We start from the raw sequence: 8,378 nt of genomic DNA, 5'->3' as shown, positions 1-8,378 counted from the left end.
CTTATGTATATTATGAATTGTAATATTGGCAAAGAAATGTAAATTATCCAGAAAACCTTTTAAGGTGTATTGACATATAATTGTGGAATAAAACGACTTGTGATTATTTTTGGATATTCATCTCTGAGACTATAACTTGTGGTGTGTGTGCTTATTGTGGGGTCATAGTAGAGAGTAGTTGATTGTGTATTAAGATTGGGTGTTATTAAGGGAAATGGAACTCGTGACAATCCGGATCCCCGACCCCGGATTTGAGGGTATTACACTTATCAAATATCATAGTTCATCTTAAGGGATCATGCTAAATATGCATGCAAATGCAACTATATGAAATCACATAAAAACATACAAATATGTCCTAAATGAACAATCATGCAAAAATATGAATGAACTACAACTAAACATGCAATATGAATCTACATGGACACACACTACTAATCCTTACATTATCACCCCCAAACTTAAAATTTTCAATGTCCTCATTGAAGGTAATAATAAGGATTTCAGGCATACCTAGTCATCGGAAAGATCACCCTCTTCGGGTGAAGGATCAGGTGGCCAATCAACCATGCCACTAGTGTTCCGAACAACAGTACCGAAAGCGTGTGTCAAATCTACAGCAAAACAACGGTGAATGTCGTGCATGGCCTCCATACTCCTAGTCAATCGCATGTACTGCGCATCACCAACACCAGTCCTATCAACTGCCTGCTGCGTATGAGAAAAACCCTCTATAAGCACTGGAGGATCCGTTCAGCCACCCTCTACATCATCAAAAATATATCTCAACCCCTTGTCAGGGGGTGCACCTAAGAATGCATAACTCAAGTGATCTGGCAGTGGGTTGAGCTCAAGTGTGGGAGCATCTTCAACAGACGACTTGAGACGCTCCTGAGAAATTTTCAACTCTGCTAACCCAAGAGAATCGAATGGCATATCCAACTTCTTCTCCCACGGAGGTGCATTCAAAACCTGTAGTTGCTCTACTTTAAAACACTCCTCTTTAGCTGTGGGTAACTTTATTTCCTTGAACACATTAAAAGTGACGTTTTGATCGTAAACCTTCATCGAAAGCTCTCCTTTTTGCACATCAATCATAGTTCGGCCTGTAGCCAAGAATGGTCTTCCCAAGATGATGGGAATCTTCTTAACTTCCTCGAAATCAAGAATTACAAAGTCAGCAGGGAAGAAGAGTATATCCACCTTGACCAAGTCATCCTCCACTATACCTCGTGGATAAGCGATGGAACGGTCAGCTAGTTGCAATGACATGTATGTTGGTTTCGGATCAGGCAGACCAAGCTTCTTGAAGATATATAAGGGCATCAGATTGATGCTAGCTCCTAAATCACATAAACACTTGTCGAACGACAAGTTTCTGATGGTGCAAGGAATAGTGAAGCTTCCGGGATCTTTAATCTTCAGAGGCAACTTCTGTTGCAGCACAACAATGCATTCCTTCGTTAGAGCAATGTTCTCTAAGTCATCGAGCTTCACTTTTCGAGAGAGAATACCTTTCATAAACCTTGCATAGCTAGACATCTGTTCAAGAGTTTCAGCGAAAGGTATGTTGATATGAAGTTTCTTGAACACCTCCAAAAGCTTCTCAAACTGCTTATCCAGCATTTTCTTCTGCAGCCTCTTAGGAAAAAGAGGTGGAGGATAGATCTGTTTCTCCCCTGTATTACCCTCAGGAGGAGTGTTTTCCACAGTAGTCTTCCTTGGTTCCACCTCTGCTTCCTTATGCACTTCTTCTTTAGCCACAACTTCAGATTCCGGACTTGAGACTTTTTAGGCTCTTCGTCTTGCTGAATTTTGGGGCTTGCGACCTTTCCAGACCTTAAGGTGATGGCGTTCACCTGTTCTTCAACTTCCCTCTTACCTGGATTGGCTTCAGTATCACTAGGAAGCGTTCCTGGTGGTCGATTCAATAAGGCATTAGCAATTTGCCTTATTTGGTTCTCCAGATTCTTGATAGAAATAGCCTGGATTTGGCATATAAGAGCCTGGTTTTTGCACATAAGCCGCAACTCCTCCAATTCAGATTTTTCATTCGAAGATAGACATGCACCATGAGTTTGTTGTTTTGGTGTAATTTGTTGCTGAAAACCAGGAGGGTTGAATAGCTTATTTCCAAACTGCTGGAACGGCTGTTGTATCGCATTCTGATTATTGCTCCAGCTGAAGTTAGAATGATTCCAGTTTTCAGGATGATAAGTGTCTGGAACTGGTTGCTGCAATCTCTGAAAGTTGCTCACAAACTAAGCTGATTCACTAGATATAACGCATTGCTCTGTCACATGCGGACCTGCATACAGCTCATAAACACTAATTATATGCTTAACACCATAGTTAGCCAGAGAATCGATCTTCATAGACAACTCCTTTAGTTGAGCAGTGATAGCCATAGCTGTATCCACCTCAAGAACTCCTGCTACCTTGCTCTGTGGAAATCTCTGGGATGGATACTGATATTCATTAGTAGCCATCAGTTCAATTAGATCATAAGCTTCCTCATAGTTCTTTGCCCATAATGCTCCACCTGCTGCTGCATCGAGCATGGGTCTAGACTGTGCTCCCAACCCATTGTAAAAACAATTGATGATGATCCAATCAGGCATTCTATGATAAGGACACTTCTTAAGCATTTCCTTGTAGCGCTCCCAAGCTTCATATAAAGATTCTCCTGACTGCTGTGCAAATTGAGTAAAGCATTCCTGATTGCAGTTGTCTTCGCCATAGGGAAGAATTTAGTAAGAAACTTCTGAGCAAGATCTTCCCACGTAGTAATCGAACTAGCTGGTAGAGAGTGTAACCAGCTCTTAGCCTTGTCCCTAAGAGAGAATGGGAACAGTCTCAGCTTCACAGCATCTTCAAAAACACCGTTGAACTTGAAGGTGTCACAGATCTCATTAAAGTCCCTAATGTGTGTATTGGGATCTTCCGTTGGAGAACCCCCAAACTAGACTGAAGTCTGTACCCATAGAATTATGCCAGGCTTGATCTCAAAGGTATTAGCTGTGATAGCAGGCCGGATAATGCTAGATTGAATGTCATTGATCTTGGGTTGAGAAAAATCCATCAAGGCTTTCGTTCGTGCTGCTGGATCTCCCATTGTAATGAGTACCTGAAACACAAACAAATAAACCGTGAAAGTAAAAGAATCCGAGTCAGTGAAATTTAACGACCACTGATGACAGGAACATAAACTAAAAATTAACACCGAGTCCCCGGCAGCGGCGCCAAAAACTTGTTAGGGAAAAAAATACGCGCTAATATTCACTCAAGTATACGGGTTCGCAAGTAGTATAAGATATAAATCAGGTTCGTTCCCACAGAGACTGGTTTAGGTTAAGTTCAATTTATGCACCTATGCAACAATGTATGGCTATCATTCAATGCTAAGACAAATAACAAATTGGGTTTTTATTAAACTAAGAGATTATACTAATTAACATCAACTAAGAGAATTGAGGCTAAATTACTATATATGACAAATATGGGATTCTAACTTCATTAAATACTTCATTCAATAGCCTTATTGTTCTTAACCATAGCATGTGATGGTGATGACACTAATCAGATAACACGAAACTGATAAACGCCAACTTTCTTTGCACGAGTACCATTCTAACAGACATCCACAAAAGAGATAGAAGCTGGATAGGCATCAATTATATTGAGACCCTATATGTCTATAGAATTTGACAACATAACGGTTTAAGCATAAGTTACCTATCTTGATTACATAGGGCAAGTAAAACGGTTAGAGTTACCTATGAATCATGCATACACATACATGAACCTATGCTAGAATGGCAAGTTCTAAACCTCTATATTCATTGTTGCTTAAATAGAGATTAACACGCTATCTTATATGTTAGCTACGCACATAAGACGAATAAGCACAACCAATACTAGGATATCAATCAATCACCACACACCAAGATATCAAAACAAATTAATTATTAAAATCCATAAGTAAATCCGCTAGAACCCCATGACAACGATTAGCCCATAATCGAACTCATCGTCACCATGGGTTCAAATGAAAGCATGGTATAAAACAAGGTCTTAATTAAACTGAATAATGATTAAAGTACGAATAAACGAGATCTAGGTTCAAATAGAACGAAAACGAGCATCCAAAGTTATAACTAATTCAAAGAATCACAAGTTGAAAACAAGATCTTCTTTTTAGAGTTGTTTTGTGCTTCTAGGTCTTCTCCTTGGTATCCCAATCTTCTCGGATGATGAAAACCCTTTTTTTAAGTATATATACGCCCCTAGTGGACCTGAACCCTTAAAATCGTCAAATTCCACTCAAAAATGGCTTTTTCAGCGAAATCAGTGACCAGCCGCGCCTTGGGCGGGCGCTCAGTTCTCCTGGGCGGGCCCTCAGCTCCTGGGCGGCCGCTCAGCTCTCCTGGGCGGGTGCTCAGCTCTCCTGGGCGGGCGCTCAGCTCCTGTTTGGAAAAATTTCTGATGAATCTTGTTTTGGCCATAACTTGACTTCTACTCATCAAAATTAGGGGATTCAACTGCCCACGCGAAGCTAATGAGATTCTCTACAACTTGACAATGGCCTTGGCTTCCAAATCTGATCACTTTTTATCATATTTCCTTTAAAAGCTCATTTCATCATATAACTGATAACTGAAATGCAATAACACAAAAACACATCAAAATACCAACAACTTGAGTCCAAAACACCAATTTAAGCTTGTAATAAAGCGTTCCAGGTGGATGTAAAATCCACTTATCATTAATCCCTAAAATATCACTATCCAGTCCATGAAGTAGCAACCGGAACAATCGGTATGCTTTGATATATTCTAATCACCAGAATATACCAATGTGTATGCGTATCAATTCGAATATGAATAAGGAATTCAAAGAAAAAGAAGAAATCAAGAATCGAAATGAAATATAAATAAGTTAATAACAAGTGTGTATCAGTGTTTATGAACAAGAATCAAAAGAGTAAAGTGTGATATGAATCTGAAGAAATATCATTATTTTGAAATTAGAATAAGGGAAAAACTTGCCTTATGCGCGACTCACTTCAAATATGTCACACTCGCCTATTACCGACTCAATCTGCCTTGCTGGCTTAGCTTCTGTTAGAGAAATAGTCTGGTTTAGTCATTTCGTACTTCAATTGCGTCTCGAACCGACTTCACATCGTTCCTATTGTCTACCCATGCGCTTATGATTGACTCGTATATTATATATTAACAAGTACGACTCAATTAACCACATAATACACATAAGCACATAAGCCACATAATCATTGTTATAGTTAAAATAATATTTAGAATCAAAATCGACTCGCTGATCACTTAACTGATCATTATCTGACTCGTTTCCTATTTTTTTCTAAATTTATCGGACTCGTCACAGCACGCAATATGTCTTATAATCAAATAAATAACAAAGTCAACTAACTTCTAGAAGAAATTAGGTTTTAATATTATTTTTCTGAGTCAAAGGGCTTTCATTTCGCTCGAATCGGACTAACGGTCTAATTATTATCAATTATATACAGATAAATCAATTTATTATTCAATATAAATAATTATTCCTAATTATTAAACCCTAAAATAATTTTTAAATAATTATTTAAGAAAAATCAGAACTAAAAATGATATTTCTATAATTTTGGGAATTAAAATGAATTTATTATGATTTATTGAAAATTATTTGATTAATTATCAAAATAATTAAACATTTTTGAATAATTAATAAATAATAAATAAATTATAATTAATTAAGAAAATGATTGAAACTGATTTTTAAAAAATATTTCAGAATTATTTATAATATAAATCAATTAATTAAATAATTAATTAATCAATTTATAAAATAAATAAAACTAATTTTTAAAATTAATAAAAATAAAAAGTAAAAATAATTTCCAGAAACACTTGTCAGAAAATTAATTCTGATAATTTCAGATCAAAACCGAGTTAACCAAACGGGTCAACCGGGTCACAATCCGGGTCATGAAAAACATGACCGGATTTTTCCAGAATCCGGCCACCGGCCAGGATTCCGGTCAGCCAAAATAGGCCAAAAACACAACTATTTGATGTATATTTCACAGGGTTTCAATTCCACTCAGCTGCAGCAACTCAACTCTGGCCAAAACATACCAAAAACATCCCTGAATCCTCAACTCCGATCAAAAGCGACATGAACTTTGGCTAAAATATGAAATCACAGAATCGTACATGAAACTCAATGCTTTATAGTGCAAATCAAAGCTAAGAACATGTACAATCAAAGCCCTAACATCACAAGAACCAAATATTCACAGAAATCACGAAGCTATGTTTTGAAAATTGAGTATAAACCCTAATAATCGAACTTTGCTATCCAGGTATCGTTCATTCAATTAAACACCATGAATCAATTGCAAATAACATCAGGAAGCTATATCAATCATCAAAACATCATAATAATCCTAGAATCAAAAAGCCCTAATTCGAACATAAACCCTAGAAATCGAAAATCAAAAACAACGAATTAAAATGTGAAATTGATATTGGAAATGGAAAAAACAGATCAAAACCTTCGATTTGAGTACTTGAATGACACGATTTGATGTTGTAATCAGTGAGAAATCACGGCTTGAATTCCTGACACGACCTTGTTCTTCCCGACCCGATTTCAGGGAATTTTCAGAATTTTGCTGATTTTTAATGATTAATTATAATTAATTAAATAGAAATTAGGCTATTTATAGTAGTAAAATTAATACTCCTAATTAAAATTAAGGCCCTAATTCTACATCTTTTAAAATTAATAAGCCCCTAATTTTATAATTTTTGAGTATTAAAATTTAATTTATAAATATTTTATATATACAATATATATGTCAAAATTTCCCAAAAATTGTGAATAATGCAAAAATACAAAGAAATGGTATAAATGAAAGTCCTATGATTTTATAAAAATAAAAATGTGATTTTTGTGGGGTTTTAACACCCAATGGGGCCCGGAAAAGTCATTTTTTCACGAAACGAGAAAATTTGTAAAATACCTAGATGTTCAGAATAACGCGATGGTAAAAGTCGTTTGATGAAAAATAAGGCCCATTATGTTATTTAAAATATCTGCCTTAAAATCATGATTCGGGTCATATAACTTTTGATATGAAAGCTATAAATGCAAAATAAAAATATCTTAAAAATACCAGGATGACACAGAATGCACGTAACACATAGCAATTAGGGTTGGAAAGTTAATTACACATAAATGACACATTAACATACATAATTTATTATAGATATAATATAATACAGACGTAATTTACCAGACATTACATCCTTCCCCCTTTAACAGGATTTTGTCCTCAGAATCTCGCTCAGAAAACAAATGAGCATATTTCTCTAACATCTCACTCTCAAGTTCCCAGGTTGATTCATCAACCATAGGGTTTCTCCACAATACTCGCACTAAAGATACAGACTTATTTCTCAACACTTTCTCTTGCCGATCTAAAATTCTTACTGGCTGTTCTATAAAGGACAAATCAGGTTGGATATCTACCGGTTCATACTCTATTACATGCCTAGAATTGGGATTATATCGTTTAAGCATCAACACGTGAAACACTTTATAAATATATTGCATATGAGGCGGTAAGGCTAGCTCGTACACAACTTTTCCCACTTTCTTCGAAATTTCAAATGGTCCAACGTATAGTGGCTTCAATTTACCCTTGTTGCCAAATCCTTTCCACGGCGATATTTTGAGTAACACGTGCTCTCCTTTCTGGTAGTCCATATCTTTCCTAGCTTGGTCTGCATATCTGCGTTGTCTATTTTGTGCTGCATCTAGACCCAAAACCTCACTTTCGAATAAGTTCTATCTTTTCTTTAGTCTGTTGAATTAATTCTGGACCTAAAACCTTGCATTCTCCAACTTCATCCCAATAGCGGGTGATCTGCATTTCCTTCCATATAACGCTTCGTACGGTGGAATCCCAATGCTTGCATGATAGCTTTTGTTGTAGGAAAATTCAACCAAAGGTAGATACTCATCCCAACTGCCTTCAAAATCAATCGCACAAACTCGTAGCATGTCTTCAATTGTTTGGATAGTTCTTTCACTTTGCCCATCGGTTTGCGGATGGTAAGCGGTACTCATGTTTAATTTAGTTACAAGACATTCTTGAAATTGTCTCCAAAATCTTGAATTGAAACGGGGATCTCGATCAGACACGATAGATATTGAAACTCCATGTCGCATCACAATTTCCTTGAGATACAAATGTACTAGCTTGTCAAGCAAAAATCTTGCGTTAATTGGTAGAAAATGTGTTGACTTTGTTAGTCGGTCAATTATTACCCATATCGAATCATAATTTGCTT

At 36.5% G+C, this 8,378-nt stretch overlaps 1 non-coding gene across 1 annotated transcript; it reads left to right on the top strand.

Moving 5' to 3' along the window:
• Positions 1–2,619: 2,619 nt before the first annotated feature.
• On the top strand, positions 2,620–2,723 carry LOC141682707 (small nucleolar RNA R71). The gene has a single exon (XR_012559923.1). It is a non-coding gene; the product is annotated as a small nucleolar RNA R71 (small nucleolar RNA).
• Positions 2,724–8,378: the final 5,655 nt, after the last annotated feature.

This window comes from Apium graveolens, chromosome 1 (genome assembly GCF_009905375.1).
Source record: "Apium graveolens cultivar Ventura chromosome 1, ASM990537v1, whole genome shotgun sequence".
Taxonomy (NCBI): domain Eukaryota; kingdom Viridiplantae; phylum Streptophyta; class Magnoliopsida; order Apiales; family Apiaceae; genus Apium; species Apium graveolens.
The sequence above is the reverse complement of the archived record's forward strand: the minus strand, read 5'-3'. Positions and strand labels throughout refer to the sequence as shown.